The sequence below is a fragment of the Polistes canadensis genome, unplaced genomic scaffold (genome assembly GCF_001313835.1).
Source record: "Polistes canadensis isolate GaletaPanama2010 unplaced genomic scaffold, ASM131383v1 scaffold_92, whole genome shotgun sequence".
Classification (NCBI taxonomy): domain Eukaryota; kingdom Metazoa; phylum Arthropoda; class Insecta; order Hymenoptera; family Vespidae; genus Polistes; species Polistes canadensis.
This window is the reverse complement of record NW_014569639.1, coordinates 336,213-347,617: the sequence shown is the minus strand read 5'-3', so window position 1 is coordinate 347,617 and position 11,405 is coordinate 336,213. Positions and strand designations below refer to the sequence as shown.

At 32.6% G+C, this 11,405-nt stretch overlaps 1 protein-coding gene across 10 annotated transcripts in view; it reads left to right on the top strand.

Annotated features, from left to right (window-relative positions):
* LOC106787102 (MAP7 domain-containing protein 2) overlaps positions 1-11,405 on the top strand; it is a 114,600-nt gene that overhangs the window by 32,669 nt on the left and 70,526 nt on the right. The gene's annotated exons all lie outside the window — the stretch shown is intronic.

Below are 11,405 nucleotides of genomic sequence, written 5' to 3'. Positions count from 1 at the left end.
GAGAGAGAGAGAGAGAGAGAGAGAGAGAGAGAGAGAATAACGCATGGATATAGATATAATTCGGATGTTTGTATATACAGGGTGGGGCATTTAAATCAGGGACATACGCACCCACACACCTACATATACACACGCCTAAACATTTACGTTATTTATGGTGGGGTTCGTATGGAAGAATTTATTCGAGATGAAATTTACGTTTTAGAAATAAATACCGAAGAAATGAATATTAAAAAGATGAATCATGAAAAGTGAATTATTTAATCACTGAATGCGCGCGCGCCCTTTTCGAGTAGTCTAACTTTATTCGAAGTATCTATCTTTTCCCCATAAAAATCATAAATAACGGAGAATGTTATTAATGGAATTTTATATGAAAGATATTCGTTCAATTTTTCGAACTATTAAATCTTTAATATTTAAGCTTATATCGAACGAAGATAAATTATAAACCTTAAGGAAATATTATAAATATAATACGATATATAGAAATTTATTTAGGAGATATTAAAATAATCGTTTATAATGATTTTATAAAATTTTCATTAATTTGACATTTGTTTAAATTATTGTTTCTAGTTAACAACAACAACAACAACAAAATAATATTAATAATAATAATGATGATGATAATAATTCGGGTAAAATCGATCGTTAAGGTTCTTCCTTTGCGTGGTAAAAACGATTTTGTAAGCGGTCATTCGGAAACCGGTTTTTCTCATGGATCCAGCGCGTGCCCGATCTCTTCTTCGTGGCAGCGCCCACAGGGTGGTTAGTAGTTCCCCGTTGAAAGAGTCAAATGACCCTTCTCCAATTTATTTCGTCCTCTTTTAAGTCGAGAACACTGAAAAGCAAGAGCGAGTTCAGCCAAGTTGAGCCAAGCCAAGCCAAGCCAAGCCAACCATCTTTTTTTTTTCTTTTTTTTTTTTTTTTAAGCGTACCTTTGCTTCTCGATGAACGATGTGACCTCATCGTGTCAGGTGAATTACTTTGGGAGATAGATAGACTGTCGTAGTAGACTATGTGACGACGATTAACTGTGAAAGAGGAAAAGAATGGAAAGAAAATATATAAGAGAAGTTTGTAGATGATAGAAAAAAAAAGAAATGGGAGAGAAGGATAGAAAGAAGATAAATGGAAGCAGAGATATAGATAGGGGTGGTTTGTTGCGTTTACCTCACTTTCTTCTCGCTTATCTTCTTTATGTTCTTTATTTTTTTTTCTTTTTTTTGTTTTTTTTTCTGCATCTAAACTAAAGAAGCAGGCGCCAGACAGCAGACGACGCGTCTACTTCAACGTTAAGAAGAAAATAGAAGAGAGTCACTCGTTGTCTCGTTGTTCTATCTTCGTTCTATTTTCGTTCTATTTTTTTTCTTTTTTTTTTTTTCTTTCTTAGGTGCCTTCGTTAAGAAGAATAAATTATACGGCTCGTAATTAAGGCGGTTACTTAATACTTCAACGAGTCTAATAAACACGGTTTCACGAGTTTCCATAAAAATTTTTTATTTATTTCTTACGCGTTACTATGATATAAAATGTAATTTCAATTCTAATCGTCTTACAGCAATTTCTATTCTTAATCATAGACAATATGTGTATTATATAATTGTGTAAGAGATTATTAATTTCAGCATTGTGTGTACATCGGTAAAAGAAGAATTCATTGTAATCGATGTTATCCATGTTCCGATAAGATGAATTTCTATGTTACCATATATGCGAGCTTGGATATTACCGACTGTCGGTGAAATCTTCTTTATCGACGTACGAAAAATATCTCGTTGATAAGTAAAGAATCTGTTTTACTGACCAACGTTTATATCTTCGTTACCGACAGACTTAAAATTATCCTCTGTCTTCTGTAATAGATGATATATTATCAATGAATGGTATTGGAACTTCTGCCCCCCCTCCCCTTCTATATTTATATATAATTCGTCATAAAGATTAATTAAAAAAAACGGAAATTAATAATTACGTTAGTTAAATTTCTCTAGATTAGAAGAAACAGGTGTACCGAATCGAGCCGGAAATGAGACATATTTCCATCGTGATGTCTGCCGTGTTCTATCATTAGATGGAATGGATAAAAATGAATTACTATGCAATTAACGAGAGTCGGATGCAGAAACACGTTGCATTTTTCACTTAGGAAATACGGAGAAGCGCGTTCGCGTGCGTGGGTCGTCAAGTGGTACTTCTTGTATTCCCGTTTCTCTTTCGAGTTGCTATGTAAAACGAGTACATCACAGAACAGCACAGAACCTTACCACCACCACCACAACCACCCCCGTCGTTGCGTTTCTTCGTCACAGCGCGCACCCTTTTCATCCTTTTTTTTTTCTTCTTCTCTTTTACTTTTTTTTTTTTCTTTTTTTTCTCTCTCTTTAAATATGCATACATGGTCTCTCTGCTCGATAGGTAGAGTATATCCAAGAAAATTAATGCCGAGCTCGTTTCGTTTATGGAACTACCTCGATCTCGTTAGTTCGCTCTGCTCAATTTTGTTCAACTCGGCTGTACTTTCCTCTTGCACTGCATTGCACTGCACTGCATTGCACTGCACTGTTATGCTTTGCGTTGCTTTGCTTTGCTTAGGGGGTGTCAAGAGGATATTAATGGTATTAAAATTACACACACGAGCGTGTTGAACAGTGTCGAGAGTTTGCGTTATTCAATACCTGGCTACCTACCTACCCTACCCTTCTGCCACCTGCTTCCCCCTGCTGCATATATTTTTTTTCTCTCACTTCTTAACTCATTCTCTTTATTATTCTGAGTTTCCTCTCTTTCCACGCAACTCGTGACATTTTACCTCTGTTCCAATAAGAAGGGAAACATAAGGGAACGAAAAGAGAAAAAAAGGGTGCTCGCTCGAGTTCGAATGCATACCACCATCACCACCACCACCACCACCACCACTACTCCGTGTTGTATACCACTTGCCGCGTTTAACGTTTCCACCCTTCGGAAAACTTACGTTTATATTTATTTATTTATGTTTTTCTTTTTTCTTTTTTTTTTTTTCTCGTGCTCGCCTTGTACCGGTGCTTTCTCATGCAGTGTTTTTTTCCTTGTTTTATTTCTATAATAATAAAAAAGAATGAGACATTAATAAATAGTAATATCCACTTGAACGTGAACGATTCGAATATCTTTTGATATATAATACCTTCGAAAACATTTTTTTTACTATTTAACTTTATTGTTCGTTTTGGTTAGTGTCGTATCCATTTTCTTCTATTAATAATCAAAAAAAAAAAAAGGGAATAATATATGTTAAATAAAATCTAAATTAAATGAACAATATGATCGAAATAAGCGTTCGACATTTGTTCAACCCTTTCTTTTTTTTTTCTTTTCTTTTCTTTTCTCTTCGATTTATTCCGTTATCGTTTGAGATAACTGCGTGAAGTCGGGCGAATATACGGCAATGAAGAAGGTGTATTATAAAGCGAATAAAGAACGTTATTCAGACAGGAAAGTCGTTACCGACGTCACGGATCCTTTCCCTCTTTGTTAAACAATCTTGACCTATAAATGTCTGCAGGGAGGGTAGTCGGCAGTGAAATTTAAATTTCTCACATTTCCGTTTTGTCTCTTTTTCTTTTTTCTTTTTTTTTTTTTTTTTTTTTCTCTCTTTACTTCGAAGTATATTTTTATCAATGTTCTTGTCTCGTCGATGAAGAAAGTAATATATATATGTATATGTGTATATATATATCTATATCTATGCACGTTTTCTAGTATAGTTTTAAGTAAAACTCGAATACATACCCTCTTACGTGAAATAACTCGATCATTTTCTCTTCTCGTCATACATATCCTGTGTATGTGTGTGCATGTATATGCATCCACCATTCACATGTAGATACCCTGAACTAACTTTTAGATTGTACCACTTATCTCTACACTCTAGACAGTTTAAATGTATCCAAATAGTTGAGAAACGAAATATTAAAAACAAACTAAAAAAAATAGTTACATCAAGCAAACTGTTATACGAATATTTTTTCTTGGTGGTTTTTTTGTATGAACCGTTTACTTTGCAAGCGATGTAATTTTTTATTTTGAATTTTTTGTAATTAAAAGATCAGTTCGCGAATTAAGGCCACAGATATCGTTAACTCATTTTTTTCCGTTTGTCCGTTTGACTTTTTAAATTTGGGTTTAACATCAATTTCGTAATAAACTGCTCATATTTCGTCGGATTACCACGTACTCAATGTGATATTTTGATTTTTTAAATTGATATTTTTCTTTTTACTTTTCTCGTAAGTGTAATTCATTAATTTTTCGTTGCTATTTATTCGCGAACTCTTTTTTTTTCTTTTTTTTAATTCATACAGAGGTTTCTTTCATTTTTCCTCTTACATATATAAAGAGTAAAAAAGAGAGAGATGATAAAAATGTACAAAATCATTGCCGGGATGTTATCGAACGTAAAAATAAAAAAAAAAAAATAAAAAAGGGAAGAAGAAAATAAAGAAGAAAATTAAAAAAGGAAAAAAAAGGTTAGTAAGAGAGAGAGAGAGAGAGAGAGAGAAAAAGAAATTTATTCTTTCCTTCCTTCCTTCTTTCCAAACGCAACACTTCTCATTTCATAATTAGAAATTTCAAATAGCTTTCAATGAATTCGTCATTGAAAAATCTTTCATATCGAAAGGAAAGCGAGGGGGGGGGGATTATATATACATATATAGATGGAAAATGATACACAGATAGATAGGGATGAGAGAACCTCTTTCAGGTTTGCATTCATAAGCTTGCCATATATCGTCAATTTTCACGTTTCATGGATAACCGAAGCACCGTATTCGATGAGAGTTGCCACAGGGGGGGGTGGAGGGGGTGGTGGTTTCTTCTTGCCCCTATTTTTAGAAGAACCCCCACCACACCCGTTATATATTTTCTCCTTCTTTTACTTCTTCCCTACCACTTTTTTCTTTTTTCTTTTTTTTTTTTTATCGAGGCTTTGGTATTTTTCAACGAAAAGCCCATAATCTCGTCGTCCTAACGAATCGGTGCCCCCGAAAAGCTCACCTTTTGTTCCCACCTTGCATAATAAGGGGACGGATTCGTTCAAATTCCTATTTCTCTTCCCCCACCCCTTTTTTTACCCCTTCCTTCTCTTTCTATCTCCTACCTTTCGAGAAAGATAGAAAGAATGGGAGGTAGTAAAGAAAATAAAAGAAGAAGAAGAAGAAAAAAAAAGGGGTGGGAAAAAGATAGACGCGAACACGGGGGAGGAGATATTATCGATCGATGTTCGCTCACCTTTTTTTTTCTTTTTTTTTTTTTTTCTTTATCTTTTTTATTTTTATTTTATTATTTTTTACACGCGACCGACTTCAAATAGAATTTTGCTCTTCTCATTTTATATTAGAATGAATTCAATGCTCCCTTCTCACTCAATCTTGGGGGAGGGGGCAAAAGAGAGAAATAAAAATAATAATAATAATAAAAGATAAGAGAATAATAATAACAATAATAATAATAAAAGAAAGAGTTAAAACGAAAAAGGTAAAGGAAAAAAAAAAAAGAAAAAAGAAAAAAAAATTGGAACGACCGGCCTTGAAACGCATCGGCGGGCCCAGCCTAGCGTTGAAACGAGTGAGTAAGAAAGAGAAAGAAAATCTGTTGAACGACGAACGTGTTTCTCTTTCCTGCACGACGATGATGATGACCTCGATTTTTCCTCAGTTCGCAAAAGAAAATCGTAGTTGGTTAAAAAAAGAAAAAGAAAAAAAAAATCATCCCTCTGTTATAAAAAGATTTTTAACATGCTCACCGATATCGCGTAATCGTTCTTTGTTCCTATTTTCTTTTTTTTTTTTACTTTCCTTTTTTTTTTATTTTAACTTTATTATATTCCACATCTTAATTTTTAGATGTTAGCAAACCCGGCCTCAGCTCGGGCCAAAGTTTTGCCACATTCACCTTATCTAACTCTCTCTCTCTCTCTCTCTCTCTCTCTCTCTCTCTCTCTTTCTCTCTGTGGTTTCTTTTTCATCTTTGGATAGTATCGAGTTTGCCGAAAGTTTTAACTCGGGCTCGGTTGTGTCGGTGTTCGGATACTTTCTTTCAAGTTGCCTTCGGGTTATCACGATGTAAATAAGAACCGCTTTGCCTGTTTACTTACTTGCTTGCTTGCTTTATTGTATATTATATATTATAGTTGGATGCTTGAAAATTGTGTTCGAGAATTATAATTCTTAGTTATAGTTAAGGGAGAGGGTAAAAGGCACACGGCGAGGCATTTAATTGGACTAATATGTTGCGTCGTCAGGGTTGGGGATAACGAAAATTATAGGATTCTTCTTACGACGTAAGATCATATTAACGCGTTTAATTTCGTTAATAATTTAATCCACGAGAGAAGAAATTGAAGAATGAATAGGAGAGAGAAAGTGGGGTGGGGGGTGGGTTTGAGTGGATCAAAACGGAGGTGAGGGGGAATGAAAGGTTTGGAAAGTAAGTTGTTGTAAAGTGTTTTAGATTTTATTTCTCTATAAAAGGGTATGCTGAAAATTTGTCTAACCGTTTGAAATATTATTCAATTAATTCGTTAAAAATTCTATTGGTTGTTTAATTTTTGTAAAAATAAATTCGTCGTGTTTAAAATTATTCTCATCTGTCGTGAAAATTTATATTTATAATTCACGCGCGTGTAATACATGTAGTAAATCGAATCACGTAAATGTGCGTGCACGTAAAAAATAATTCGATAAGATGTGTGTGCGTATGTGTTACATAACGATATGTAAAAATTCTTTCATTGTTATACCTTCATTTAATTATTTATTTTTCTTAACTATATAAAATCTTATTCGTTATTAATTATATATATTTGTATAGTGCACGCCTGTGTATGTGTATGCGTGTGTAAGAATATCAAGTTCGTACGATATTAAAACGGATACGTAACAAACTTCGATAATCGCGTTTTGAAAATTAACGGAAGAAGAAACGGCCGAACAAAATTTAGTCGACTTTACGCTTCCAATTATATTTTAGTTAGGTGAAAGGTTAAAACGTTATCGAACGTACCATTAAAGTTCTGCCTTTTTATTCTTTTTTTTTTTCTTCTTCTTTTTTTCCACTGGTATTTTAAATGGCTCGGCTTGTAAAGGGAGAAGTCGCGACTCGTGTAGGATAGGATAGGGTAGGGTAGGGTAGGGTAGGCCATGGTAGAAGGTATGGTAGGGTAGGGAAGGGTAGGTACTTCAGTTTAACGCACAGACGAATAAAGTCGTGTATGTCGGTTAATGAGCATTTTCCGTTATGAACATTCCGGGCCTTTTGCCTAAAGCTATATTTCATATTTTCTCTCTCTCTCTCTCTCTCTCTCGAAATTTCTTTTCTTTTCTCTTTTTTTTTTTTTCCATAACTTTCCTTCGTTAAACGATTCGTTTCTACAATTCCTTAACATTCGAATAAATTTATTATTTTCTTTTTTTTTCACAAACACAAGCACACATACACACTTCTGTTTTCATTACAAAATTTTTCAACTATATCGCTCTAATTTACAGGGAATGGGGATGGAAATAAATAATTAACGAAGTAAACAACAAAATGTAGTTTTAAAAACGAAGATTAGACAAAATAAAACAATTGAGAGAAAGAGAATGAGAAGTGGTGGTGGGAGGAGGGTGGAGGGGAGGGGAGGGACTTGAGGGGAGAATTTGATTCGTCGATCACGTTCGATTTGATATTCGTGTCATTGCGAAACGAAGTATCGGTCTTACGCATACTTGTTTCATACGAGACGAGACCAGACTGACACGCGAGCTGTGTGTGAGGGAGTAATGCAAAAGGAATGTGGATAATGGTAGTCAATAGGAATCGAATGTCGAACGTACTGCCTACGTAACAACGGTATCCGACCCCTTCCCCCCTTTCCACAAATCCCCCTTTATTTTTATATATATATATTTCCTATGAATTATTTTACAATATGTATTGCAATATTACGCGGTTGAATCGAAAACTTTGAACGATATGATGAAACATTTGTTTTCTATATTAAGCTCAAAACTTTTCAACCCATTATTATTGTTATTCATTATAATATGATATCATGATACATTATTCATAACGATTACGTCAAAATCTATAGAAGGAATCATCATATTCGATAGATTTTTTTTTTATCGATTAAAATGAGATATGGGGGGAAATAAATTAAATTCGTTTGTTCATTTGATATTATATATATATATATAAATGTCGAAATTTGTAATTCGGAGAAATTCTTTGAAATGGAAGAAATAAAAGTAAATAATATTCGTTTTAAAAAGCAGATAATTCTTTCATCGTCATTTATTTTTCTTTGATTAACGACATAGCTTCTTTTTATTTTTGTCCAACGATCATCGTAAATTTTGTTTCCTTTTTTCTTCTTCTTCTTATTTTTCTTCTCAAATAAGTTAAGATCACATATAAGACTTTACAAATAAACGTGGAAAAATATCGTTATTTATGGTAGTATTGTGTCCTGCTGCGATGTTAAAGTTACGTAAGAGACATTAAGATCGCATAGATCTGCATACATAGACAAACACACACACATATACGTAGTTGCATACACATGCATGATATTTCGTCGCTTTCTCGTGCATTATGATGCCATTTTGCATTCGAATACACAACTCGTGCTCGAACTATGCTCGAATAGGAAAAAGCATACTTGTTCAAGAGTCAAGTATGTTTCTTTAATGTTTCATTCGAGTATATATATATATATGTATGTGAGTATGTGTATACACATCGTTTGAGATTAAACAAGCAACTATTTTTCTATTCGATTACGTAAAGTTGGATCGATATATTTCTATGTATTTATATATACGCGTGCGTAACATTAAAATCCATCTGTTTCTTTCATTCTGTGAATTTATTTTCTTTTTTTTTTTTTTTCTTTTTCTTTTAAATTCTGTTTCATCTCTTTATCCAATTTATAAGTTTTTTTTCTTTTTTGCCTTTTTTCCATACGATTTCTTCATTGATTTTCTTTATTTTTATCTTTATGTATATATATTTTTGTTTGTTTGTCGTTTCATATCGGATTTTTAAACGAACGTAATCAATTTTTATTCTTCCTTTCTCGTTCAATCATTCATTGATTCAATTCGTTCGTTCATTCATTTTTATGCAGACAGTACGAAGATGATGTCATAAAATTCATCCTCCCGTGATGTTTGATTCTCTTAAAAGAGGCATTCATATTATTACTTTTCCATTCGATCTTATAAACTATCTATATTAGAGTTTACAAACTAATATTCTTCTTTTTTCCATCGTTAATTTTGTTAATATTTATTTTATTTTTCTTTTAATTTTTTAATACTGTTATCGAAATATAATTTGGCATAAAAAAGGTCGAATTTTCTTAATATGATAATGTACACACATTAGCGATATTATTAATTATAAAAAAAAAAAAAAAAGATAAAAACCAATCATGTTATAGGTGAAAAATGTTCGTTCAACGATTAGAAACAAAATGAATATTTTCTAATCGTGTATCGATACAATCATAATCGCGATAAAATTAGGAGGAGTAGGAATTAAATGCAATTGTTAGAATTATATGAGAGATGAGATGACGCACGCGAGAGAGTTCGAATTAACGTTTTCCATAGTTTACGTTAACGATGGCATTGCAAGGTCGTCTGGTAGTATCATTTTATTTTTTTTACTCAGCCTAGCCGCAAAAGAAACTAACTAGCGACTGTTGGAAAATATTAAACGAGGGGCGGGGAGGAGGAGAAGGAAACAGAACTTCTTCGTTAAGTTCGTACAAGAATTGCATGTTTTCTGAACTCCCTGTATATATTACGGAATGATGTCAGTTCGAAACAAATCTTTCTTACGTAATCGACACGGACGAGTTGCTGCTGTTGTTCTACGAGTTTAGATCATTTCCATCTTTATCAAGTATGCAAATAAATATTTGCGTGTATAACTATTGTACGAAGTTTCATATTTCTTTCGTAAATTCATCATTTCTTTTCCTTTTTTTTTTTTTTTTCTTTTAATTATTATTCTCTTAAGATCGTTTAATTACTTTTTATTCTTTTTCTTTTGTAAATTATTCCCAAGAATTTCATACTCATACCATGTCTATAAATATATCGAGAAGAAGTGAGTCATTTATACTCGAAAGCTTCGATTTGTCGATTATTTTTTAGATAGTAGAAACTAAATTCTAAAAAAAAAGAAAGAATTAGATTAAGTTTACCCGAAAAGTATGAACGCGTTAACCAAGAGTGTGAAAACTTTAATTATCTTGACGGTAACACGAATTTTAGTATAAAATTATTTGAAAGAAAAGTTTTTTTTTTTTTAGCCGAATTATTCTCGAGTTTCAAATTAAACGAGAAATTCGATCATGAAAATATATTAAAATGCAATTGAAAATATTATCCAAGTGTAAAAACAGAATTTTGTCGAATTTGATTAGTACTTTTTGAATTATCCTCTAATCGGACATCAAGAAAACAATATTTCTAAATAATTATTCGATACGGTTAAAACAGTAAATTTAACTTATATTTTTATTTTTTTTTTTCCATTCGATTGTTGAACCGAGAAATATTAAGGTAAATCAGAATAGTTACTTGCTCAGACTGGAACGATCTTCACAGATGATTTACGATGTTCACGGATGATTTGCGATATTCACGAACGAACGAGTTCAAGCTTACCGAGAAGATGTTGCTTGACGTTGATAATAGTTCGTCATTCTTCGTGATATTAATTATCAATTTTTCAAATAATGATTACTCAATCATTCGTTTAATCTTTCTTCTTTTACTTCTTATTTCTTCCAAAAAAAGTGTCTTCAGGTTCAAGAAATATTCTATACGATTATGAAATTAGGATTGCAATATTGTAATACGGTTGATCCATGAACAATAAGTATTATTTCATTTTAATAAATGATTATATCTACCAATAAGTAATATCCCTGATTCATTCGAACCCCTTAAAGTAAATAAAAACGGTACAATCGGAACAATTCTTTTCGAGTATGCATTATGACAAATACCTTAATTTTCATTATTTCGGCTACGTTTAAATTATGTTCCCAGAGTTTATATATTGACTCTCGAACGAACAAATAACAAAATCTTTCATATATTTTCTTTTTCTATTTATTTATTTATTCCATCCATCCGTCCGTCCGTCCGTCCGTCCGTCCGTCCGTCCGTCCGACAATTCGCGTTGAAAAATTTAAGTACGAGGAAAATAAATAAATCTACTTGCAGAAAAATTCATTTCGATGCAGTCTCTCTTCTCATTTCTTCGAGTGAACAGTTTAATCCTTCGAATATCCAAAACGATAATCCACGTATATAAAGATGAAAGACTTAAGCCTTCTTATATATATATATATA